This window comes from Lynx rufus, unplaced genomic scaffold, assembly GCF_022079265.1.
Source record: "Lynx rufus isolate CCGP_SWC_20201006 ecotype Redwood Valley unplaced genomic scaffold, mLynRuf1.p SCAF_2, whole genome shotgun sequence".
NCBI lineage: Eukaryota > Metazoa > Chordata > Mammalia > Carnivora > Felidae > Lynx > Lynx rufus.
Window position 1 is genome coordinate 27,395,546 of NW_025814834.1, and position 27,316 is coordinate 27,422,861.

The 27,316-nt window shown below is 37.7% G+C and overlaps 1 long non-coding RNA gene across 1 annotated transcript; it reads right to left on the reverse strand.

Moving 5' to 3' along the window:
• Positions 1-12,448: 12,448 nt before the first annotated feature.
• Positions 12,449-23,288, reverse strand: LOC124514718 (uncharacterized). Its single transcript, XR_006962651.1, has 4 exons — positions 23,258-23,288; positions 17,452-17,551; positions 16,682-16,809; positions 12,449-12,479 (listed from the first exon to the last, which is right to left on the reverse strand). It is a non-coding gene; the product is annotated as an uncharacterized LOC124514718 (long non-coding RNA).
• Positions 23,289-27,316: the final 4,028 nt, after the last annotated feature.

Below are 27,316 nucleotides of genomic sequence, written 5' to 3' on the forward strand. Positions count from 1 at the left end.
GCAACTGAGCGGCTCGGTTGGTTAAACCTCCAACTCTTGATTTGGCTCAGGTTATGATCTCATGGTTGTGAGATTGAGCCCTGGGGTCTGTGCTGGGCACGGAGCCTGCTTAAGATGCTCTCTCTCCCTCTTTCTCTCTCCTGCGGGTGAGCACACGCGTGCACGCTCTCTCTCTCAAAAAAGAAAATTCAAAAAAATACTTTTAATTTGGAAGTAATTTTATTAGATTTACAGAAGTGTTAGAAAACAGTGCAAAATTCCTTTGTATCTTTTGCCCATCTTTCCCTAAATTAATATCTTATAAAATCATGGTAGATCTATCAAAACTAGGAAATTAACATTGGAATAAAACTTTAAACTACAGACTTTATTCATATTTCACTAGTTTTCCCCTAATCTTAGATTCAGTGTTTCATCTTTAAAATGGATATAATGTCACCTACCTTGTAGGGTGTTTGTATAGAGAGTATACAGGTAAAATCCCTGAGACACAGTGAGCCCTCAATAGTATTTGTTATTTTGTTGTTGCACAGAAACGCTGTTCTTTATCCATTACAATTGTTGTTATAGAAATGGGCCAAACATCTGTCCAACAAGGTTGCAAGGACTCCCTGGTACACAGTGTGTGTATTGTGGCTTAGGTTCAGTCTGAGACGAAGATGTGGCGCGGGTGGGATCTCTCCATTGAAACGAAAAAGGCGCCCCCATGTGGTGGCCACAGATAAGGATCAGTGCTCACCACCGATACTGAGCACCCCAACCAGTCTTGGATAATGGTGCTCATCCACTTCAAAGCGGCCAAGACAGTCAGCAGACACTGAAGGTCTTTAAGATGTCAGCATGGAAAACTTATAACGTTATTTTGCAATTTCTCCAGAAGGGGTAAAAGACTACAGAGAGAAGTCACATTTTTGCTGGAAGAGAAAGGGCAAAGAAAATCCAGATTATGGTAATGATACTCAGAGAAGGGAAAGCTTTCAAAGGCCACTCTTTTACAGAGCCATGTGGTAGAGAAGGACACCGAGTATCTCTGGGGTGAGAGGGTGAGTAGTGCAAAATCAGAACAAAGAAGAGGGGGAGTCACAGACGACAGTCTGTTTTCAGAGACAAGCTATGGCAGTAATCAAAAGATTATTAATCAAGCGTATGTGTAATCAAGTGTACATATAGTAAAAATAACACAAAGCATTTGGACATTGGATAGTGGAAGAACTAGGTTCCGGTGGAAGGGTAGACCACGTAGGTCGCCTGTAGAAAAGTGTGGAAACAGTAGGTCACATTAACAATAATTATATCCCAAAATTCAGACATCTTATTCTGTGCTACTTATGGTGGTTGGGGTTGGATGGGATTGAAAACTGGAAATAAAAGGAAAAAAAGAAATAAAACAAAGGTGTCCTGCAGACTGATGACATTAGTGGGCCACAAACTGGGGACTGCAGCTTAGAGCGTAAGAACTTTCTGGGCAAACAAACTACAAGTCCAGGCTGTTGCAGTGTACATAGATATTTTCATGGTTCTCTTCTTCTTTTTTTTTTTTTTAATTTTTTTTTAACGTTTTTATTTATTTTTGAGACAGAGAGAGACAGAGCATGAACGGGGGAGGGGCAGAGAGAGAGGGAGACACAGAATCGGAAGCAGGCTCCAGGCCATCAGCCCAGAGCCCGACGCGGGGCTCGAACTCACGGACCGTGAGATCGTGACCCGGGCTGAAGTCGGATGCTTAACCGACTGAGCCACCCAGGCGCCCCTTCATGGTTCTCTTCTTAGCCCACTAACCTCTAGGGCTTTTCCAAGCACAGGAGAGCAGCGTTTAGATGATCTTTGGTAATATCGTAAGGCAGTATCTGCCTGTCTCCATAGTCACACTCTAAATAGATTAATTTTTATAGATCTGATGTCAAGCCAGTGAGATTACCGATACTTTTTGGCAGCCCTTAATGGCAGAGCTCATTAAGTAGGTTTTCACTATTACATGAGAGAAAAAGGAATAAAGGCAAAACTAATATCATATTACATTCATAAGAAAAATTATCATTTTGTGTCTCCTGGCCAAGAACTTACGGAATGAAAGAGAATAATAATGTTTTAAATTAATTATAAAGGTGAAACCAGAGCACGGCTCATGACTTTCTAGTTTGAGTAATGGACAATATTTTTAGAGCCATTTTCTTTAAATAGTTCTAATAAATAGCCTGTTATTCTAATTGAAGTCTTCTCCCTCAATGCTAATTTTGAGGTGCCTAGTGTAAATTGAAAGTCCTTTTGTTTTTAGATCAGTAACTTAATTTTTCTACAATAAATGCTAGTTGAAATCATCCAGACATTTTTAACATAGTTCTAAATAAATCAGACAGATGAATCATAATGTGGTTGGAAAAGATTCTCTTAATATAATGGTAAGTTTAAAAGGCGGATCCCAGAACAATGTGCATTAATTAGTGTCATTTTTTTTTAATAAAAGTATGTGTTCATAGGTTCTTAAAGTTTTTGGAAGTTTTTAAACAAAATGCTAAACCTGATCATAAATGGATGATTTTTTGACTGTATATAATTTGTAATCTTTTCTCTAGTAAAACCTTGATTAGTTGCATAAAATTTTCTCTTTAGAAATTTAAAAATTTCCTCTTTAGAAAATGAAAGGCAAGACATATTTAAAGCATGGCCACATAGGATAGCATTGCTAAGAAGTCCTGTGATGTAGGTCTTTAAGAGTAACAATAATAAGACTTTCATAATTTCTTGTTAAGGTTAGAAATAGTATGATAAATATACCAGGGTGCTTTTAAACACATTATATCATTGTATGGGAAGTGGAGAGATCTGTCGGAAAGCGCTTACCTTGGTGTTTTGATCACAGTAGCATAGTTACATAGTAACAAATTATTGTCTAGATGGACATTATGCACAGAGACAAAACTGGCATTTATAGGTCTGTCTATTGTACCATTTTGGATAGTTTCTTTTTAAGTAACAGAAACTCTGACCCAATGTGGCTAAAGAAATAAGTGCAGAGGTAAGTTGGACTCAGGAGTTCATTGATAAAAATGGACTAATGTAGGCATCAGGGACTCTGGTTCTGTCTTTCCCTAGGCTCTACTATCTTTAATGTAACTTAACTAACATTAACTTAACATCCTTAACTTTTTCCTCAGGCTGACTGTAGAAAGGCTGCAGCAGTCCCAGGCATGATAGCCTGATATGACAGAGTCCAAAAACATCATGCTGTCCAATTCTTCTTGTGGCTGTCTTTTGGACTTGAAGCTGTCTTTTGGACTTGAAGCTAAACTTTCTAGGAAGTGACCAGAAAACTCTCCCACATCTGATTTGCCTTTCCTGAATCAATCTAAGAGTAGGAGTGAGCATTGATACAATATCCCCAACATGTATCACTTACATGGAATCCTAGTTGAAAACATTAGAAAGCCATAGTGTAGTAAAATGAATTCATGATACGAGGGTTATTTCCAGTTTGGGGTTACAATAAACTTTTCTGTACGTGTCTCCTTGGGCACATTTATTAGTAGTATTAGAACTGATGGGCAGATATCTTTTCAATGTTATTAATTCTAAACTGAAATAATTTCCCTCCATTTTTCATTATGTGAGGGTTCTGTTGCTTCTTATTTTCACAAACACTTGTTAAAGTGATTTTTAACCATTTGTTATGTGAGCAATATCTTGTTATGATTCTATTTGTCTGGTTGTTAATGAATATATATATATATAATTTCCTTTACTGTCCATTTGTTTCTTTATTTTAATTTTGTGATGTAACTCTTCAACTCTTTTACACATTTTGTACTGGTTTTCTCCTCTGTTAGTTTCTTTTTATTTCCTAGATTCTAGGCACATCCTTATACTATCTTTTGCATATCTCCTTAATATTGTATTTTAAATTTATTTTTAATTAAAAAAAACTGCAGTCATCAGAATTCATGTTTTTGGCATACAGTTTTATGAGTTTTAAACATGCACAATTTTTGTAACTGCCACAGTGCAAAACAATTCTGACATCCCAAAGAATTTCCTTGTGCTGCCTTTTGTACTCAGACCATCTTCCCATCTTTGGCCAATGGTAACAACCGATCTGTTTTCTATTTTTCTATTTTTGCCTTTTTAAGAATGCCATATAAATGAAATCATCTTGTATATAACTTTCTTGAGACTGGTTTCTTTCATTCAATTTACTGCATTTGAGATTCATCAATGTTGTATCAATAATTCATTCTTTTTGTAATTGCTTAGTAATATTCTACAGTATATAGATGAGCACAGCGTGTTGATGTAGGCACTTGTTGAAGGACATTTATGTTGTTTTCAACTACAGGCATTCCTCGTTTTATTGTGCTTCACTTGACTATGCTTTGCAGATAGTGCGTTTTTTTATTTGTTTGTTTGTTTACAAATTGAAGGTTTATGGTGACCTTGCATTGGACAAGCCTATTGATGCCATTTCTCTAACACCATGTGTTCACTTTGTGACTCTATCACCCTTTGGTAACTTTTGCAATATTTCGAACTTGCATTATTATTATATTTGTTATGGTGATCTGTGATCAGTGATTATGACCTACCGAGAGCTCAGATGATTGTTAGCGTTTTTTAGCAATAAAGTATTTTTGTTTTTTTAATTTAAATTTAATTTAATGTATTTATTTTGAGAGAGAGAGAGAGAGAGAGAGAGGAAGCACACAAGCAGGAGAGGGGCAGAGGAAGAGGGAGAGAGAGAATCTCAAGCAGGCTCCACACCCAGTGCAGAGCCCAACTCAGGGTTCCATCTCACAACCATGAGGTCATGACCTGAACCGGAATCAAGAGTCCAATGCTTGACCAACTGAACTACCTGGGCGCCCCAAGTATTTTTAAATTAAGGCATGTACTCTGTCTTTTTGGACATAATATTAATTGCACACTTAATAAACTACACTATAGTGTAAACATAACTTTCATATGTACTGGGAAGCCAAAAAATTTGTTTGACTTACATTATTGCTGTATTTGCTTTGTTGCAGTGGCCTGGAACCAAACCCACAATATCTCTGAGGAATGCCTGTACTGATCATTGCAAATAATGATCCTATGAGCATTCATGCACACGTGTGTGAAAATGTTTTCAATTCTCTATGATAAACCCTTTGAATTGGAATTGCTGGGTCGTATAAGTGTATGCCTAACTTTTTATTTTTATTTTTTTTAAATGTTTATTTATTTTTGAGAGAGAGAGAGAGAGAGAGACAGAGAGCAAGCAGGGGAGGGGCAGAGAGAGAGGGAGACACAGAATCCGAGGCAGGCTCCAGGCTCTGAACTGTCAGCACAGAGCTCGACACGGGGCTCGAACCCACAAACCGTGAGATCATGACCTGAGCGGAAGTCAGACGCTCAACCGACTGAGCCACTTAGGCACCCCAGTGTATGCCTAACTTTTAAGGAAACTATTAAAATGTCTTTTGATGAAAAGAAGTTTATAAATATGAATTTTGGACGTTATGATTGGTGTTTTTGTGTGTCTTGCTTAACAAATTCTTCCCTTCTCTAGAGGGAAGAGGGATATCATGGAGATATTCCCTTACATTATTATCTAAGTGCTTTACAATGCTGGCCCTTTCGTTTAGATCTATAAACTACCTGTAATTGAGGTACAGGTGTTAAAGGTCATTATCTGTTTAAGCATTCTGGCAATATAGTAGACTAATGTTTTGGTTTAATTTGTCAGCTATTTTTTCTATAAAAATAATTCTATAATAATAATTTTGCTGCTATTTTTCTATAATAATTTTCTATAATAATAATTCTGTCTAATGTTAAAAACTATTTTAAAGGAAAAACAAAGTCAAAACAAATTGGAGTGAATCTCACAATATTATTGTCATAAAATTGAATTGAATGCACAGATCTTATACATGGCTTGCTTTTTTAATTGTTTTTAGTGTGAATAGAATGATAATGGATACAGAGCTTTACTTTTCAAAGTAGGCAGCAAAAACATCGTCTTCTCTTTGTATTTTTTCCCAAGAAGAAATAGCATTAATAAAACATTAGACAAATAAGAAAGTTAGCAGGAGTAGAGAAATATGATCTTGATTGAGACTTAAAACAAAATCATGCAGTATCAAGTTACTTGATCATTGCCCTTGAAAGAGTTATCCTGTGTGAGCTTGGTTCACTACAGTGGAATCTTTCCTAGTAGTTGTTATGAAATTTTTGTATGGCCTTATTCCTCAGAATATAAACAGGCAAATGTTAACCTGCGGCTCTTTCCATGAAATATGTTGAGGGCCATTTTGGGCACCTTTCCACCTGAATGTTATCTTAAGCCTGTTTTGGGGATCTGTACTACTTCTGAATATATCCTTCATGGATTCAGGCTTCTGACTCCCGATATTGACTTTACTCTGTTGGTGACAGCTGTCAGGAAAAAACAAAAACGAAAAAACACGGACAGAAAGATCTGATGCGCCTAAGGCCTCGGTAAAACTAACCTCCTCAGCAAGACTTTTGAGTTTAAATTGGCTTTTATGAGAGTATGAGGATATGAGGACACAAGTTGTTGAAAACTGGTTTAGTTCCCAATGTCACTGGAATGGATGCCCTTCCTTGCCTTTCAGGAAGGGAAGGAGAAGCTAGATTGGCATCGTGCTCTTTTTTCTGATTCTTCCTTTCTTCCTTCCCTGCAATCAAGTTAAGCTAACAATGTTTAACTTTTTCTTTTGAAATAAGTCAGTTTTAATTTTGGTTAAGTCCAATTTATCCATGTATTTCTTTTATAGACCCTACATTTGGAGTTGTATCTAAGCAATCTTGCACTTTGAGACTCAAGGTCTCAAATATTTTTCTTTTTATAGACTATGCTCTACCTTTAGACTCTCTGTTCTGTTCCGTTGATCTATCTTCATGCGAGTACTGTACGGTCTTGCTTACAGTAGCTTTTGAAATCAGGAATTAGTAGTCCTCCAATTTAGTTCTTTCTTAAAATTATTTTGGTTCTTCTAGATCCATTGAATTTGCATACAGATTTTGGAACCATTGTGTCAATTTATCCAAAAACTTCGTAAAGTTCTGGTTCAGACTGCATTGATTCCACAGATCAATTTGAATAAAATAGACATTTAGAACATATTTAGTTGCACAACCCATGAGCAAGGTATATCTTTCCATTTATTTTGGTTTTCTCTAATTTATCTCACCAATGGTTTCTAATTTTAAGTATTCAGGCATTCTACACAACTTGTACATGTTTTGTCAGATTTATCGCTAAGTATTTCATATTTTTGGCATCACCATGAATGGTTTTCTTTTTTAAAATTTTAATTTCTGGGGGCACCTGGGTGGCTCAGTGGTTGAGCGTCCGACTTCAGCTCAGGTTATGATCTCACAGTTCGTGAGTTTGAGACCCTGCGTCGGGCTCTGTGCAGGCAGCTGGGAGCCTGGACCCTGCTTCTGATTCTGTGTCTACCTCTCTCTCTGCTCCTCCCCTACTCACGCTCTCTCTCTGTCTCTCAAAAATAATTAAACATTAAAAAAAACTTTAAAATTTCAATTTCTGATTGTTCTCGTCCAGCTTATAGGATTACAATAGATTTTCAGACACATTGATTTTTGTTTCATATTAATTTGGGAAATGTTGAGGGTGTTTGTTAAGACACCTTTAATAGCAGTTAATATTCAAATCTCAAGAGGAGGATTTTCTTACTTTACCTGAACTATTAAGTATTTTCCCTTTGTCTGTTGTTGTCAGCAGTTTGCATATTGATGTGGCATGTTTTTGAGTACGCATATGTGTGTATGTATTTATTCCATTGTTCTCTGAGTTTCTTACATCTATGATTCCATATCTGTTGCTATTTCTGGACACTTTGTACCTGTCATTTCTTCAAATACTTCTTTTGCCCTGTTCTATCTCCTGTCTCCTTCCAGAATTTAATTATGTGTATGTGAGGACATTTGGTATTTTCTTATAGCTCTTGGCTATTTCATTCTGTTTTGGGCAGTCTTTTTTAATCTTTGTATTTTGGTCTGGGCTATTTCTTTTGACCTATGTTCAAGGTCATCGGTTCTTGGCTCTGCTGATTCTACAGATGAGCCCACTGAGGGCATCTTTCACCTCTCTACTATGTTCCATTGCTAGCATTCCCACCTGACTCATTCCTATAGTTCCATCTCTCTGCAAATTACCCATCCTATCTTGTATGGTATTCACCATTTCTGTTAGAACCTTTACCATGCGAAGCATAATTATTTAAATTCTTTTTCAGATAATTCTAATAACTGTGTGTTAATTGACTCTGGTTGTTGATTAATTTTCTCTTAGCAAAAATTGGTTTTCTTGCATTTTCCATGTCATGTAGAACAGTGGAGTGAGGTAAATGCTTAGTTTGGAAATGGGCCTGAGCTCTTTCTGGTAGGCATTTAGCGTGAGATCTTGTTAGTCTAGTTGCAGTGTGATTCACATTTCTTTTCGCTGTACTTATCCTTGGTGCACAAGCTTCATAATTCTCTGCTGGCACCTGGTGTTTAGGGTGGGGGCTGATTTACTGGAGGATTTTTCTCAAATGATGCTTTTCCCTCAGTTTTAGTTCTTTGCTTGTTCTGTGCCTCAGAGACTATACGTCTTTTGCAGCTTTTGAACAGTATTCGATTATTACTTATACTCCAGACTTATTAGCATAATGCTGGAGAGTAGCTAGGGGATGTCAAAAGACATTTTTGTCAGGGCACCTGGGTGGCTCAGTTGGTTGAACCTCTGACTTCGGCTCAGGTTGTGATCTTGCGGTTGATGAGTTCGAGCCCTGCATCGGGTTCTGTGATGACAGCTCAGAGCCTGGAGCCTGCTTGGGATTCTGTCTGTCTGTCTCTCTCTCATTCCCTGCCCCTCCCCCTCCCCTGCTCATGCTCTGTCTCTCTGTCTCAAAGATAACATAAACATTAAAAAAAAATTTTTTTTAAAAGACATTTTTGTCTGCCAAAACTGGGCAGTGCTTTTAATATCTTTCATTCCAGAGTACAGCATTCCGCCAACAAAGATTTCTCTGCCTCAGAGTGTCAAATAGTGTCAGAGTTGAGAAACTTCCCTAGAGCGTAGAGGGATTTTTAGGTTTCTTTATTTCTGTTGCCGTCTCTTAGCTGAAATGGGTTTTCATTAAGTCCTTAAGGGCTACAGTTGTATTATTATTTGTTTTTCTTTTCACCTTCTTCCCACTTAGATTCTTTTGCTTTATAAAGAAGATAAAGGTGAAGATTCCAAGTAGTGTTTCTTCTCATTCTGGGGCATCTTTATTCCCAGGACTGTGCCCCTTCAGGTGGAAAGTGCAGAGAGTAAGGTTTGCAAGAGTGATGGAACCCCCTTCCCACATCACTCACGAGTTCTTGCCAGCTGCATTCAGCTCCCACCAGTTCACCACCAGTTTTAGCTGAATTATTTTTACCCCTTGACCAGCGGGGCTTCAGGTAAGAAGCATCCCTTTTCATCTAGTCTCTCCCTACAGGTCCCTGTCTCCCCCTAGAATTAGGGTTAGTTGGGTGCTCTGCTTCCTCAGCTCTCTTGTGGGGTCACAGAAATTCATGAACTTGCAATTGGCCTCAATTTATTTTTATTTTAAAGGTAGGAGCCATGTTCTTTCTAGTTCTTTTCAACCCCCAAGCAAAACTTGGAAATTACACCGTCACGTTTCTGTATGAAAATTAACCAGCGAGGCATATACCTTCTGAAGCAGATAACCCCACTTCAATATTTTGAAGTTTGATTTTGACATAAAAACATTTCAAATGACATTTATCTTCCCGCATTTCTTTTCTCCAGTATTTGCTTGAGTAAATAATTAATGCAAGATTAATTTTGAATAATGTTCTCTATGTAAAAATACCCCTTGATATTTGTACCTAGTTAAGAAAATAATAAAAGTATATTCATACCTTTACGGTTGTTTTAAAATTTTGCAATGTGAATACTGATCTAACAATATCTACTAATTCTGCCTTTTTATGCATTTCATTGATCACTATTGACACTGCACATATTACCATACCATGCCTGTAACTCGGGAGTAGCTGAAAACCGGATAGCTGGAGGAATGGTTCTTTGAAGAATGCTCAGAGTATCAGAAATTTCTGTATTTTGTTCTCACCTCCTTGACCTAGAAAGACTTAAAAATAGATTGGACAATAGGTGGGTGACAAACGCTTTTCCCTTTCTAAAGTGTTCTAAACATGCTTGAAAGGAATGAGGTTGGAAAAGGGAAAAGAGTGAAAATGGGATCCCCACAACAGACATTTCTACACAAGGGTTAAAAACTCTGAATAAGTTTTCTCTTTTTGCCTCTTCCCCACTCTCCTTCCTTCCCCACATTTTCTCCTTGTTTCACTTTTCCCAGAGACTGGACTGAAATGTTTTGATGTTCTCTGCTTCGTAATGAAAAGTAATTTCTTTCCACTTCTTTAATTATTTCAAAGTCATTAATAATTCTTGTACGTGTGTTTAAACATGGAATTGAATGCAATATTGCTACTAATTATATTTGTTCAGCTGAAATTCTCTGTGTGGGAAGAACTCACTGTCAAAAGGGGAGAATGACGAATCACTGTGGGAAGGTTGAAAATTGTCTAAATCTCTCAAAATGTCATGACCAAATTAAGGTTTAATTAAAAGCTAAAAAAAAAAAAAAAGAAATAAAGAAAGAAAAAAAGAAAGAAAAGTCACCTGATGTAGAATCCCAGAAAACTGTTTTAGAAAATAACTCTTTGTGATATTAGAATTCAGTATTTTAGTCTGTTTTCTAATCCTCATGTTATAAATTTGAATTTCAACTATAATGGATGCTTGCCTTTTTTGCAACTAGAATACAAGGCATAACCTAAGTTTTATCCCTGGAAATTTTCTCTACCATCCATATTTATGGTATTTACCATCCATATGGTATTTACCATACCATAAATTCTCTAATGGAATTTTCTTGACTCAACTGGTTGATAAATGTCGCCGAATGTTCTCAGCATAGGATTAGGGCACTTATAGCATGGTAGCCTTGCGATAAATGCTGTGCTCTCTCCTTCTGCCCCACTCTGTTCTCACATAAATTACAAAGCAATGCGTTGAAAAAACTAAAGGAATATAAGATGATCCTCAGACTGTAGATCTCCATAGCAGGGAACTAACTAACCAAAACTAATCAAAACAAGAGTAGCTTTAGCTGTTTAAAATACAAAGTATTTTAAGGCCAATGTATTTTATTTTGCATGTTAAGGCAAGTATAATATGCAAATAAATGTACACATGCACAATACAGGTGTGCATTTTATAACCTCTGGCATGCGGGAGAGGATTTTAAATACCTACCCATGGATAAAGAACTATTTCTCACTAACCCCATCTCTGAATCAGGTGTGAAAATATGCCTATATGGGTGAGGTTGAATATTCTATCAAGCGTTTTATACCTTGTTAATGTGAAACTCCTTAATGGAATTAAAATAGGTCACTGGAGGTGAATTTGTTATTAACCTCCAATACTGACCAGCAGATACTATTTGGGATATGTTGGGTTTTCTGAAATTATTAAGTATATGAGCGATTTTCAACCAGTAAACATTTGTCCAACATTTGCTAGATGCCAGGTACTACTGTGGGCATATTGGAGGTGTCCACCAACAAATGGATAAAAATCTCTGCCTTTAAGAAAGCAAGGCTGGGGCTGGGGTGCCTGCACTAGCATGACCCTGAGCATCTCTTTACCTCACCCTAGACCAGCCCTATGACATGAACCTTATATTCTACAGGGGAAACTGGCAACACACAAGATTAGTGTGAAAAATATATGGCATTTTCTCTCTCTTTTTTCTTGTTTAAAATTTTAATTTCATTTAGTTAGCATACTGTTATATTAGTTTCATGGGGAAAATATAGTTATTCGACAAATATATGGTATTTTAGATTATGATAAATGCTATAGGGTAAAATAAAGTAGGAAAATAGATAGTAAGATTGGGGGGGGGCAGGAGGAAAGTTTGAAATTTCAGTTAAGAGTGTCCAGGGATGTTCTACTTGAGAAAATGGCAGTTGGGCAAGCCTGAAATAGGAAAGGTAGCAAATCATGTGGAGACCTGGGGAAGGCACTCTAGACAAAGGAACAGCAAGCCAAGGAATGGGGTACAAACTTACCTAGTATTCTAGAACAGCAGAGAGGAAGCCAGTGGTTGGAGTAGAATGAGCAAGAGAGTTGTAGGGAATCAGTGATAAGACTGGGCCCAGATCAAGAGGGAAATTAGATCACAAGAGGACTTTGGCTTCTATTCTGCATGATACAGACAACACTGGAGAGATTTGAGTCAAGGATTACCATGATCTAACCTACTTACCTGTAGTGCTCTGTGGCTGTCTGCAGAAAAGACATTAAGGTTGCTAGTTCCAAGTGGTGAGATCAGAGAGAAGTCTACAGCAAGACATAAGTGAATGGATCCTGGATATATTTTGAATGTAAGGATTTTCTGTGGGTTGGATTGGAGGGAGAAAGAGAAATAGAAACATCATGGACGACCCAAGGTTTTTGACTTAAAAACCAGAAGAATAATGTTGTTGTTAATTGGCAGGCAAAGATTGCTCAATTTGTAAGCTGTTAACTTCAAGATTTAGATTAGACATCCTTAGATGTCAAGTAGTTGATTCCCTGTAAGAATGTTGAAAACTGAAAGGAAACATGTTCCTCCAGTGAAAGAGGGTCTCTTAAAAATCAAAAACCAAACAAAACCTGCCACTGCCCAAGCTCACATCTCACAAGATCTCCCCATTCAAAGAAAATCAATAGTATAAAGAAATGTGTGGAATCAATGAAAACATCTCTGAAGAAACTTGAGCAAAAGGCAAGTGAAAACAATGAATTGTAAGAGACTCACTAAATGGAGAAGTGGAAGACATCTGGTAAATAATTCTCCATAGTCAGTCCCAAGTGAAATATTGTCTAGAAAAATCTCCACAAAGGCACAGTGAGGTTTAAAGGAAAGATTAGAAGACAAAAAAAAAAAAAAAAAAAAAAAAAAAAAAAAAAAGAAAAACAAACTAGATGACAGTGAGGAGGAAAGGATGTAAAGCAAAAACACTCCAGAGGCAAAGTCATATTAGAAGCCACAGGAAGAAGTACTTTAGAGTGAAATTGTAGTCAGGGTGATAGTATTCAGAATTGAAGAAATTTCACAACTCAGTAAGGTAAAGAACATATGCAAAATATAAATTATAAAGATTATGTATGTAAAAGATAAAGAAAGTTCAGCATTAACCTAACTGAGTTTTCCTAAGATAGAAGCATGTAGAATTACAAACCAAGGATATATGGGAGAAACCTTTCCCCAAAATAAACATGCACTCTGTAGATCAAAAAACTTTCCAGAGTGAAAATATAGACAGAAAATAATCAATACCAAGAGGCAGACTTGTAAAGTTTACTACAATTCAAGAATCTTAGAATATCAAGGCAGGAAAACTTAGTCTTGAAGAAAGGAGAAAAAAACTTCTCTAGGAATAATCATAATATGAGAAGAGAGTGGAGTGATGTTTACAAAAAGATCTAAGTACAGGGAGCATCCAACTTCATCTCATGTCATGATCTCACAGTTTGTGACTTTGAGCCTCACATAGTGCTCGCTGCTGTCAGCACAGGGCCCGCTTCACATCCTCTGTCCTCCTCTCTCTCTGCCCCTCCCATACTCATATTCTCTCCCTCAAAAATAAGTAAATATTTAAAAAAAAAAGGATCTGAGTAGCAAGATACGCTGGTATGTTTTTGACATAAACACAAGAGGTGTATATTCTCAAACATTTAAGAACTCAGGGAATACAGCATCTTGAACACTCATGAAAGCCTATTGGACCAAACCCAAATATTAAAGACACAAATCAGAACAAAAAACTCAGGTATATTTGTTTCCTATTGCTGCTATAATAAATAACACCAACTTTGTAAATTTAAAACAGCACAAGTTTCTTATCTTCCAGTTCTGTGGGTCAGAAGTCCAAAATGAGCCTTCCTGGGCTAAAATCAAGAGTGGGTGAAACTTCTAGAGACTCTAGAAAAAAATCAGTTTCCTTGCCTTTTCCAGAGACTAGAAGTTGCCTACTCTCCTTGGCTCATAGCCATTTTCTCTCTTCAAATCCAGCAGAACAGCATTTTCAAATCTCTTTCTGACTCTCACGTGCCTGCCCCCCCCCACGCCCGTTACTTCTAAGGATTCTTTATATTAAACATTGTGTTGTGATGATATTGGACCCACCCCAGATAATCCCGGATCATCTCCCATCTCAGGGTCCTTAACTTAATCATATTTGCGATGTCTTTTCTGCAATGTAAGGTAGTGTATTCACAGGTCCTGGGGATTATAGGGTGGATATCTCTGGGAGCCATTATCCTGCCTACCATGTCAGTTATGGAGAAACTACAGTAAAGGATGGATGCGAATACTGACTCTACCTCCATATTAAGTTTTTTGGAAATATAAAAATCATGAAATTATAGAAAATGGGATATGGAAGAAATTGTAAGTACAGTAATTGCCTTAGTGTTTTATAGTAGGAGTTCAATAGTTAACATGGGCAGTTGAAATATGTTAGTACAGGCCACTTTAAAAAAAAAATCAACTTAGATACTTTAGTTCCTAAAATATCTTGCTGTGAAAATAATTTCATATATTCATTTCAATTTTCTTTTGATAAATTCAAGTACATTTTCTTTCTTCCTTTTTAACAAAAATAGAATGGGAAAATGATTTAAAGTAGAAAAAAAACTTACTTCTCTTTATCCTATTTCCAGTATATACACTTGTTTGAAAAAAGCTCTAGTGATTTAAAAATTATTACTCTTAATGGATTTGAAACTGTTTCCTTTGCTCTTTTCTATATTGTTTGATGGTAATGATACCATTTTATATAACGCATATATAATGAATGCCAAATGTATAAAATCCCCAAAGATAATACACAGCTCTAGTTAAAACTACAATTTTGGTTTTTTTTTAATTAAGGAGGAAATAGCTAACATATTTTTAAGACACAGATATGTAAATAGTGATGATCTCTAATATAATGTAACCAGTGATTGCCTCTCAGTGGTGCGATTTTTGTGACCATAATTTCTTATTTATATTTTCCCTTATTTTTCCCAGTTTCTATAACAGATGATACTGGAATTAAAAAAAAATATATATATATATATATACATATATATATATATATAGAGAGAGAGAGAGAGAGAGAGAGGGACCTGGGTGGCTCAGTTGGTTAAGTATCTGACTCCTGATTTCGGCTCAGGTCATGTCCCAGGGTAGTGGGATCAAGGCCTGTGTTGGGCTCCTCGCTAAGCATGGAAACTGCTTAAGATTTTCTCTCTCTCTACCTCTTGCCCCTCTTCCCTGCTCACGCTCTGTCTCTCTCTCTCTCTCAAAAAAAAACCCGTATATATATTACATATGTATGAAAATGAAATGTCACCTACCAACACACACACATATATGCACACAAACATAAAACCAACAATGTACTGATGGAGATATCAAAAATCCCTACATTATGGATATATACAAAAAAGGGTAACATAAAACAATATTTCATATAAAATCTAAGCCATGGCATCAAGGCTTTTTTGTTTTGATTTGTTTCACTGATACATTTATCTCATTTGCTATATATTTATTATTTTTATTGAAGTTTGAATTAGAGGGAAAAGAAAGGAAAGAAACCAGGGAACTGCAAAAAAAGAAATGATTTATGGAATAGGAAGAGATCAAAGAGTGAAAGAGACAGATCAGCAGATAAGGAAAAAATACAGATGAATCATGGAGCTGACTTATCCATCGCTCTTGTTTTGCATCAGGATTTGGTAAAGTGAATGACAAACGGTTGTCATGAGTTAGATATTTTTATTTAAAAACCCAGTGGTTCATAAGTGAACCTCTATTAGACATTCCGTTTAAGCTGAGATACTGGGGATGATAAACATGTCAACTACCCAACATCCTGGTCTCCGTGTGGTTCCATGACAAACACACATTCCAACAAAATGGACTAAAATGAGCCATCGCAACTCAAATCTCCGTTTCAGTGACTCACTGTCTTAACATAAAGAGATACATTTGTTGAGTAAATTATCATGTGCCAAGTGCAGTTCAGTGGACAAGTGAATCATCAAGTAACACAGCAAAAGTTTATGTCCCTGTGGAGCTTAACTCTAGTGGATGGAGACAGACTACAGTAAAAACTAACTTAGAATATGTTCAAGGGAGGCAGTTTCTATGGGTCATCAAAAGGAGAAGTAGAGTAATGGTGACTAGTCACACTGGAGCAGGCAGTGAATTGGAAGGTTTGTAGTATGGAATGGGATGATTCACAAGAGCCCTTTGAGCAAACTTGAAGGTTAGGAAATTGCTAGTCAGGAAGGTATCTGGAGAAGAACACATCAGGCAGAGGGTATAACTAAAGAAAAACCTCTAACGTGAGAGCCTGCTGGCTTGCTCCATCTAAGTGTTTCAAAGTAAAATAACAAACGGAAGAATAATAGGGAAGGAAGCCAGTGAGATAACTGTCAGATCATAGGGACTTTTAGGCTAAAATAAAGGCTTCAGCTTTTACTTTAATTGATGGAAACACGGTGCCAGAGTTTTAGCAGAAAAGTAACATAACATAACTTGTCATAAAAGGATCATACCGGCTCCTTTGTTGAAAGTAGACCGTGGAAGAAAAGGAGATGGCCGAGGGCCTTCCATGAGACTATTTATTGTCATAAACCCAGGCAACAGATGATGGCGCACTTAGTCCAGCGTGCAAGTCGCGGACCTAAGGAGAAGGGATAGGGTTACGGAGATGCACTGAAGAAAAAGCTGACAGGTGGGTTACATGTGGAATAGTAAAGAAGAGGAGTCAAGCATAACCCAAGTGTTTTCTTTTTAATTTTGAGTAACTGAAAAGATAAGGGATATGAATTCAAAACCAGGTTTTGAAGGGGGAAGTGACACAGTTTGGCAGCCTGGCAGGTGAAGGATATTTAAGTTAGTAGTAACACGTGAAAATAACTCAAAACATTGATTAGAGCATCTAGGTGAGGTTTAAATGGGCATAGCAGTCTTTTAAAGAGTTTTTTAAAGTTTTTTAAAGCAATTTGTCACTGTATGGGACCTCACATAATACCTGTTTTTACGCTTTTCATACTCTACTTCCAAAACTGAAGTGAAACTGTAAATACCTAAAAAGCACAGACACCATGAAAGCAAGAAAGACAAGAATCAAGTTTTTTGAAAAGGTGATTCAAGAACAGAGGTATATATAGCCAACTATTTCACCACAAGATGCTAATTTTGTCCAAAGATAGGAACTGGGAGAGGCTTTACTGCCTGCCAATGCCTCGGGCTCAGTTATTGGCCCCTTCTTCTCTTTGCTTGCTAATCAATATTTATGTTTAGCCAAATTTTACCTCCTTACCAAATGGTAGAGATTTGGGGTTGGGAAGAGGCTGCATATAGCTTCCTTTTCATTCCAGTCGCCAGAGGCCAACACTATTTGACATTGTCGATCAGCCAAACTGTGAAGTGAGCATCCAACAAAGACATAACCAACTGAAACAACATGTAAGCAAATATAATTTGAAGTGCAGCATTTTCTTCTGAAACCTTAGTGACTGCCCCTCCTATTGGTTACCTGTCATCAGTCAGAGCATTCCAGCTCTACAACCACAGGGCGACCTCTGTACTTCTCTTAGGTTGATTTTAATGAAACCCTAACCATGGTCCCAGACTGGACGTGAGTCCTCATTCCTAGAAATGTAATTCATTTGGTGAAGAGGCATAAGGAAGACAAAGATGTGGGTCTGGAAAAGGTGGGATTTTTAGGTGCCGACAACATGAAAGCAGGAAAATAAAAAATGGTCACCAAAACGGAGATCAGCACCTTCAACTAAGACATTTGTGAGTCCCTATTCTGTAGAGGAAACTCATGTAGATACCAGAGAGACCAAAAGTCTAAAACAGCTCCAAGCCTTTAAGGGAAGGTAAAATGACAGAAATGTTAACAGGAACAAGAAAAATAAGAAGTTAATGGTACAGCACACCAGACACAGGGAACTTTTAGGAAACTGCTTGTGTTTCTGCATTCCTTTCAAGCAGACAGTTTTCCATTTCATCTGCAGGGTGTAGATGGCATTAAGAATTCATTTGATTTGAGCTATTAAATAGGACAGAGCCAACTGAAATAAGAGTTTCAGTGGGTCGCCAGAAAGACCTCTTTAACTTTCAGCCCCTCCTAGTCTGTCTTAGAACACTCTGTTCTTTCTATACTCCTAGTTTTCACCAGTATTTTTCATCTCACTAATACACTGGGCACTGAATACAATTCGAAGATCAGTGAGTGAGAGGGGAAAAAAATTGACCTCAACCACAGATTGCGCCTTCTCTCTAAGAAACCACTCTTTCAAGGAAGAATGAGACACTCTTTTCAAAAATCACAATTGGAGGTGAGAAATGATTCCTTTTAACTTTGGCTTGAATTAACTCCGACTGGTTTGTACTGTATTTTCTAAAGGTCTGGGGTCAAAATCTGTACATTTTTATTTTCATCGAATAAAATAGCCAATTAATTTTAATAAAATAAGCTTAAATAATGAATAAAATAGAAGTCGCGTCCCTGTGACCATATTTCCTTGCTGTTTAATACAATTCCATTTTCTGGGCTTGAGTATTTGAAACCAGCAATTTGAAGGGCTGTGTTGCTAAGAGACCAAGTCCTAGGTTGAAGTCAGAAAACCAGGCTTCTGTTTGCACATCTGTTACTGATTGCATAGGACTTTGTGGAAACCACTTATACGTCCTGCACATCCTTTAGTTCAGAAGAATTATCTTTTCATCAACTTCCTGGTTAAAGCATCAAATATAAAATTTTATTGTAGAGCGAGAAATTTAACAAGAGAAAAAAAAAAGGCTTAAAAATTCTAAGATTATTTTGTCTGTGACATTGTGAGCCCGACGCCCTGAAGCCGTCCTCTATGTTTTTGAAATGTTTTAAGATATAATTCACATTCAACCCAATCATTCACCCTATCCCTAGGCAACCACCAACTTACTTCCTATCTTTGTAGCTTTGTCTATTCTGGAAATTTTCTATTAATGGAACCGTACAGTATGCCATTCCTATGACTGGCTTCTTTGCTCAGCATTATGCTTTCGAGGCTGACCCATGTTGTGGCATGTACTTTACTTCTTTTTATTGTTGAATAATATTCCACTGTATGAATATATCACATTCTGCCTGTCTGGTGATCAGTTGGTGGACATTTGTGTTGTTTCCATCTTAGGCTGTTATGAATAATGCTGCTATAAACAAGTTTGTATATGAACATATGCTTTCATTTCTCTTGGGTAAATATATAACATTTAACTATTTGAGAAACTTCCAGACTGTTTTCCAGAGCGGCTGTACCATTTATGCTCCTACCAGCAGTGTATGAAGGTTCCAATTTCTCCACGTCCTAACACTTATGTTTTTTGTTTGTTTGTTTCTTTGTTTGTTTGTTTGTTTTAGAGCCACCCAAGTGAGTATGAAGTGTTATCTCGTGGGGGTTTGGGTTTGCATTTCCCTGATGGCTACTAGTGTTGAATATCTTTTCATATCTTCTTTGGAGAAATATCTATTCAGATCCTTTTACCTATTTTATTTCAGTTATTTATCTTTTTATTATTGAATTGTAGTAGCTACTCTATGTTTTTCCAAGTTTACATGTCCTGTAACTCTCAGCAGAGTTGGTTTTATTTGATGAAGGAAACCACCCCCTTGTTCCCATCAAGCCACCTTCTCCTGGCTGTACATTTTCCAGCACAAAGTCCCTCGCCTCTGTTTATAAACAAGGGTCCCCATGATAAATGTAACCTGAGGTTTCAGTCTAAGCAAAAATTTATATCTAGAGATGAATGGACCCACTTGAAATTGCCAGAAAATAAAAGCTATGTAGACCATTATGCTTCCCCTATTTGCAGTAGATGCCAGAGAACTTGGAGATAGTTACTTCATTGTCGCAAAGTGCTTTAGGTCTACTCAACTAAAGTGCATTTTGTTAGCTTGAAATGGGATCTGGTTTGTTTTAGATGTAAATGGCTCTTTCCCTGTCCATTTTAATCTCTAAGTCATCTCCATTCCTTTCAGAAACAGACATGGCAAAACTTTGAAATAAAAATACTGGGAGAAATGAAAAAGGTACTTACAGTTCTTTATCTATTAAAGAAAAAAAGTCATTTTTTATTCTCTTCATGCCATGGAAAGTGAGCAGTGTCCCTGAGAATGAAGTCTAAAGCTACCTGGGGTGTGTGAAATCATCGAGGTCCAACTGTCTTCACCAACACAAAGAAGTCATAAAGTCTTTCAGAGTGTGAGAAGGTAATGGGTGGGTGAAGCTTTTGAATTACTGAAAGTGAGATGCAATAAATTCTATCATTCATAGGACCTGGGGCAGTATCTCTTCCCCAATACCTGCCGGGGCCTTTTGTGATATGGGAACATCACACAGTACCCATTCTTTCCCTATCCCATAGGTAAGGCCTAGGCAGAACTTCACAGGAGATACAGATTGTCGTTTCAAGTCAACATCCTCTCTGCCCCTTTCAATAACCATGGATTTAACACTATCTCTTCCAGTTCCCACTTTCCCCACCATGTTGTTTTTTTTTTAAGTTTATTTATTTTGAGAGAGACAGAGACAGTGTGAGTGGGGTAGGGACAGGGAGAGGGAGAGAGAGAATCCTAAGCAGGTTCCACACTGCCAGTGCAGAGCCTGATGTGGAGCTCATCAGATCATGACTTAAACCAAAACCAGGAGTCTGATGCTTAGCCGACTGAGCCACCCAGGGGCCCCTACCCCACCATATTCGTATCATTTTTGACTAAGTATTAGATCACCAGCTTATCCTCCATCTGTCCCACCCAGAGATGTTTGCATGCTCAGAGAACATTCTAAAAGAGGAAAATGCTCTTCTCACCGGGGGAATACATTCTCATAGTAGACTAGTATTCTAGGAAAATTTTGGTGGACTCGTTGAACATTTTTCTGTTTTTCTGAAGGTGCTAGCAGGTATTTTTTCATGGTCCCGCTGAAATCAGAGGCAAAAATATTCTGCACTTGCTTGCGTGCCTGGGTTTTTCATAACCTCACTTCATTGTTTTGATCAAAAGCTGCCTTGCTGGTTGAATCCCTCACCTAATTCGTCCTGCTACATCACTGGTGCTGATGCACAAGCTGCTTCCACACTTAATAGGAGATTTGCTGTCACGGACAATTGTCAAAAGAATATGTCGAATGCTATAGCAGGGTTCCAAAACAAGAATAAGCCCCCAAATTTTCCTGAGCCATAGCAATGTGAATAACTTCTCAGCAGGACCACATTGAAAACTCTGGCACTAATGTTAGTGTTTATGTGTTTAAAGTACGAGTTGTGTTATTATGCAGGTAAAAGTGGTGTAGGCATCAACTTTCATTATTTTCCTAACGTGGAACATGGAGTGTTTGTGCCTGGCCTGAGACAAGTGAAAACACACCACGGCAGTTTTAATGAAGATGATCTCTTACGTTCTGCAGCTTGTCTCATGGCCTCTTGGAAAACGGCAGCTGACCAATCTGTCATTCTCTGTGCGTGAATTGCATAAAGGGAGGAACTCTAATACAGGTTCTCCACCGACTATAAACTTTTTAAAGCAAAAGATATGTTGTCTTCACATTGGCTTAATTTCCCAGTTGAAGATTTATTATTATTATTTTTTAATGAGTGGGTTTCTGGGGGCGCCTGGGTGGCTCAGTCGGCTAAGCGTCTGACTTCAGCTCAGGTCACGATCTCGCAGTTCGTGGGTTCGAACCCCGCGTCGGGCTCCGTGCTGACAGCTCAGAGCCTGGAGCCTGTTTCAGATTCTGTGTCTCCCTCTCTCTCTGACCCTCCCCCATTCATGCTCTATCTCTCTCTGTCTCAAAAATAAACGTTAAATGAGTGGGTTTCTGGCCCTTTCAAACCTGCAAATCCTTTTGAAAAATAATTGCAGTCGTCGAATGTAGATCATGCACAAAAAAATGAAAACTCCAATAGAAATATACCCACACTTGTATTTTTTTAGAAGCTTAACTCTCATGTAGGATGCTTTCAGTTGTAAGGCACAGAAAATTCAATCTAAAATGGCATAAGGGAAAAGGAAGATTACTGGTTTAGTGTAGATACCAGAGCTATATCCGGTCTCATTCTTATCCACTGGGGAATCAAAAGAAAGTTCAGTTCCTCCAAATTTTCCATTTGCAGATCTGAAGCTCTTCCACCCTGATGGGACAGACCTGGTCATGTGCCCAAATCTCAGCCACCAAGTGTGGAGTTTGGAAAAATGTAATTGGATTAAGTCCAGGAGGGCCTTCTCAGGAGCTCCAGGTACAGTGAGTTCTTCCCTGCCTCCGTTACGATGCTTTGGGCTACTTGTAATGGAAACTCCATCTCAAATTAGCTTAAACTATAAAGATATTTAGTATTTCACATAATAGGAAGTTTAAAGAGAGGACAGTCTCCAAGCATGGTCAAAATGGGATTCTGGCTTCTCTGCAATTTCCTTGGTTCTGCCTTCCCCCATGAATTGGCTTTACTAAGATGAGGTTGTTTCTGGACTTTTTAAGTACTGCAAACCTACCCATGACGTTTCCAGATAGCTAAAGTAACCCAGCAGGACAAAGAGAAAGCTTTGACTGCAACATGTAACAACTGGCTTTTCTTTAGTATGGGGAAGCCAGTTTAGGTCATATGTCAACTCTCATCTGATATCAGTCATCAGGAGAATGTCTTGATCTGTCTGGCTTAAAGCTGAATTCCTTAATTGGATGGGCAGGCAGGATTAACACAATTGGTTTAGAATTCGTAACCGCTTCTGAGCTGGGGCTGGGGTTGCCTCCCCTGAGAATCACAGAGCACATGGAGAAGGCTGAACACTTGAGCACAATTTGGATTTTCCAAGAGAAGGAAGAATAGATGGTAGATATGCAGTCAACAGTGGTTGGTCCACATCCACACCACACGGTCAGGAAACTCGGAGAAGAAGAGAGAGTGACTGAGAGGAAATACAAGGAAAAATTATCCCCGTGGTAATGTTGTTTTCTCCTTTTAACATTTGACTGATAATGTGAATAAAACCTTGCCCGGGTAAAACATGGTAACTCAGAAGTAGCACTCTAGAAGTAATTAGATTTCAATTTCAGAAAATATTCAAAGGAACCACCACTTACCCGATTTCAATTTTGAGCTTGGGTCTGGTGGAAACAGTACTGTGATGCATCATCCAGGAGGGAAAGGAGAGATGAAATGGAAATAGGAGTTGAATCCATTAACTACATGTGCATTATGGTCCTTAAAGTTAGTAACAATATAATCATTTGAATTATTATTTTTGTACTATAATCATTATCAGCAGTATCATTACTGAGCCTATAATATCAAAACCTTGTTCTCACGAGTGACCATCTTTCCCCTTTTGGAACACTATGATAAAATGAGGATAAATAGGGGCGCCTGGGTGGCGCAGTCGGTTAAGCGTCCGACTTCAGCCAGGTCACGATCTCGCGGTCCATGAGTTCGAGCCCCGCGTCGGGCTCTGGGCTGATGGCTCAGAGCCTGGAGCCTGTTTCCGATTCTGTGTCTCCCTCTCTCTCTGCCCCTCCCCCGTTCATGCTCTGTCTCTCTCTGTCCCAAAAATAAATAAATGTTGAAAAAAAATTTTTTTTTAAAAATGAGGATAAATAAATGAATCAGATGAAAGAAGGGGCAGACCCTCATCTTGTCACTTCTTTTTCTTAATTCTGATGATTCCTGACAAGGGACACTGGGACAGAATTTGAGAATCCTGAGGACATTGAGTGATTTTTTTTTTTTTTTTGAATACCAAAACCTCTGAGTAAATCTCGTTTCTCCGCATTCAGTCAGCACTGATGCCCATCTGGACGCGCATTCTTTTATCCAGTTTATTTTCTGGTTCTTAAAAATGAAGCTTCCAGTTCACATGAGCACTTGTTTCATATCACCATGCACTGACTGGAAATACAGTAGTCTCCCTTTATCCAGGGCCTCAGTTACCCAAGGTCAACCACAGTTTAGAAGCAGATGATCTGACAATATGTCAGAAGGTCAATAGTAGCCTGATGATCCGTGCCATGCCTACATCATTCCCCTCACTTCATCTCACCACATTGGCATTTTATTGTCTCACATCGACCCAAGAAGAAGGGTGAGGGCAGCACAATAAGATATCTTGAGAGAGAGAAAGACCACATTCACGTAAGTTTTATTACAGTACATAGTTATGATCGCTCTATATTATTATTAGTTATTATTTTAATCTCTTCTGTGCCTAATTTATAAATTGAACTTTAACATAGGTGTATAAGTATAGGAAAAACACATAATATATATAGGGTTTGGTGCTATCCACTTTCGGGCATCCACTGGGGGTGAGGGAACCCATCCCCTGCAAACAAGAGAGATCTAACATAATACATCCTGAAGCAAAGAAGACAAAATTATTTATTTATTTATTTATTTATTTATTTACTTCTTTATTTATTATTTCTCAAATCAGAGCAGATTTCAGTTCAGAAGTTCACCATCGTGTTCCTGGGACACTCCCTTTCTCCATTGATGAGTTTCAAAGGAAAAACAGTTTCAGAATAAGGAAAACCTTATAAAAGGATGATAAACCCTGATTGTCCTGTGAATATTTTATAGACTGACCTAATTTACTAATGGAGTTAGTAGGAAGGCATTGAGTATAATCTTTTTTACATTTTTTTAAGGTTTATTTATTTATTTTGAGAGGGAGAGAGAGCACAAGCAGGGGAGGGACAGAGACAGAGGAAGCATTGGAAGGCATAAAGTGTAATCTCGTCAATATGTAACAGAGACATTGGAATTCAGGGAACCAAGATTTTCTGTTCTAACTTATTGCTCTATTGTTTTGTTGTGTAGTGATGGCAACTCACTGGATAAAACCAATCCAATAGCGGAAAGATTAGATTGGTATAATTTGTAAATCTAATATTGTCAACTTTAATCTCAAATACAGTCCCTTTAATATAAGAAAAGAAAGAAAATCAAACTGGCATTTATTACATGTCGGATAGGTAGTATTTTCATTTTTCTTTATACCTCCATTTGACTGAAATTCATGCTTTTCCTACTATCTTCAACAAAGCAAAGTGTTCCACCATGAATTACCAGGCAAATAGAGCCATCAGTTTTGGTGAGGAAAGGAAAAGACAAGCACAATCATTGAACACCCAGTCTGCACTTGGCCCTATGCAAGGCAAATACAATGCAATATTTCACTCTCTCTACTTGACAGACAAAATAATCAAGACTTTTAAAGGTTTGATAGTATGCCCAAAGGCACACGTCTGTGCCTGGAAGAGCAAGAAGCCAATGCCAAGTGCTTTGACTCCAAGACCATCCCCAATTCACTCTGCCAGGAAACAACTTGCACTAAAACCCGTTAGACTAACATGGACGTGTTCTTACTGGAGCTAAGCTATTAGTAATTAGGAGTGCCATTTAAAAAAATACAAGGCACAAGGGCACGATTAAAGGCAAGAACATGGGCAAGGCACACATTTTTATATAAACTGAGGAATGTGTGATGTCTTGTCCTCCGATAATGCGTGTTCCGAGGGTGGTGGGCGTGTAGACTGAGACTCTCTGGGAAATTAGTTTCCAAAGTGCTCCACTGCCTACATTTTCACAAAGGAGCTATGTGGACAACAAAATAGAAAACAAACTCTGAATCCTGCAGACAGACATACTTTTTTCTGCATTCTCTTATTTCCCTCTGTGATCTGATAGCGGGTTTGATTTGGCTCACATCTGGCATAAGCTTGTGAGTGAACATAACCAATAGCTATGTATTGCGCGTGGTCCTCTTGGGTGAAATGCACACTACTTGTAAGGCTGAACTACTATCAATGTGTATTTGTTATGAATCAAAGTTTTCAGTTTTTCTCTTTCCATTTAATTAGTAAGTATGACCCTGAGCTCCTCTCCTGGCTAGAGTAAGGGTTCTTCATGAGACTAATCAGCACACGTAGCTCTTACTAAAGTAACTCTTTACTTTTTCGGGGCTGTGTACAGTTTATCACTTTGTTACTCAGAGTCTTTTATCAAAACTCTAGTTTCCTCCACTGCGGAGAATTCCTTCAGTCAGTCAGCCTGTTAGCATCTTTCTTTATTGCTACAAATGTGGCTGGGTGAAAATAATTGCATGTCAGAACAAACAGAAACTTTCCGTTGCCCTCATCTTGTCAAAAACATACTTGAATTGAGTTTTGAAGACCAGCATATAATTTGAAAAATAAAACAAAAAAATGTCCCTTTTTGATATGGCGTTTTCTTTGCCTTTGATCTATCAACATTTATTCAAATAGAACAGTATGCAATGTCCAGGCTTTTGGCTGGGCATGTTAATGAATAGTTAGGTTCTCTGGGTTTTATTTTTCACATTATATTCCACATATAGCTACTCTCATCCAGCTATTTTACAAACATTTTCAACTATTTCTGCAAAATATCAGAGCCTGCATTTTGAAGGGAAAAAAAAATCTCTCTTTGAACTCCTGTATAACTGAAATACAGGATTTCACTGTCATCCCATATTTGGAACAAGAACTTATTCAAAATCTTATAGATGTGTCAGGGCCATTGATAAGTTAGAAGCATCTAGGTCCCACTTGTTTAATTATGCTTCCTCCCAGACTAGATTCCAATTTCAGGGACTGTCAAACTGGACTCCATCTTATCTGATTTTTTTTCCCAGTAGTTGGAAAAGTAGAGTGAATAAATAGAAGGAAATGGAAATAAATAGAGGGACATTCCAGCATCAGTGACAGTGGCTTCCAGGAGGTTCCACTCCTCTTTCTTACGTTCCACTTTTACCTTTTTAGCAGATTGCTGTTTTTCTCATCATTACAACTTCTATAAAATCCGGTTCTTCCCCTAAGTACTAGCAAGTGTTCCTGTTCAGAAATGGCTAAGGTACTGATCTGGCCAGGATAAAGTCAAAGATAAATATATTTTAGACAGTGATTTTTCATGCTTTTTATAAAATCTATAACAATGTCAACAGTGTTTGAAAAGTTAAGGGATGTATTAAAAATCTTTTTTTTTTTTCTCTTAGAGTTTGATTGTTTCTCTCCTTCAGTTTATTTGATTTGCTTCATTTTTTGGACAAACAATGAATAATTTAAGAGAAGAATCAGAAAATATATATAAGTAAACTGACAAAATAAGACATATGTAATCTCATC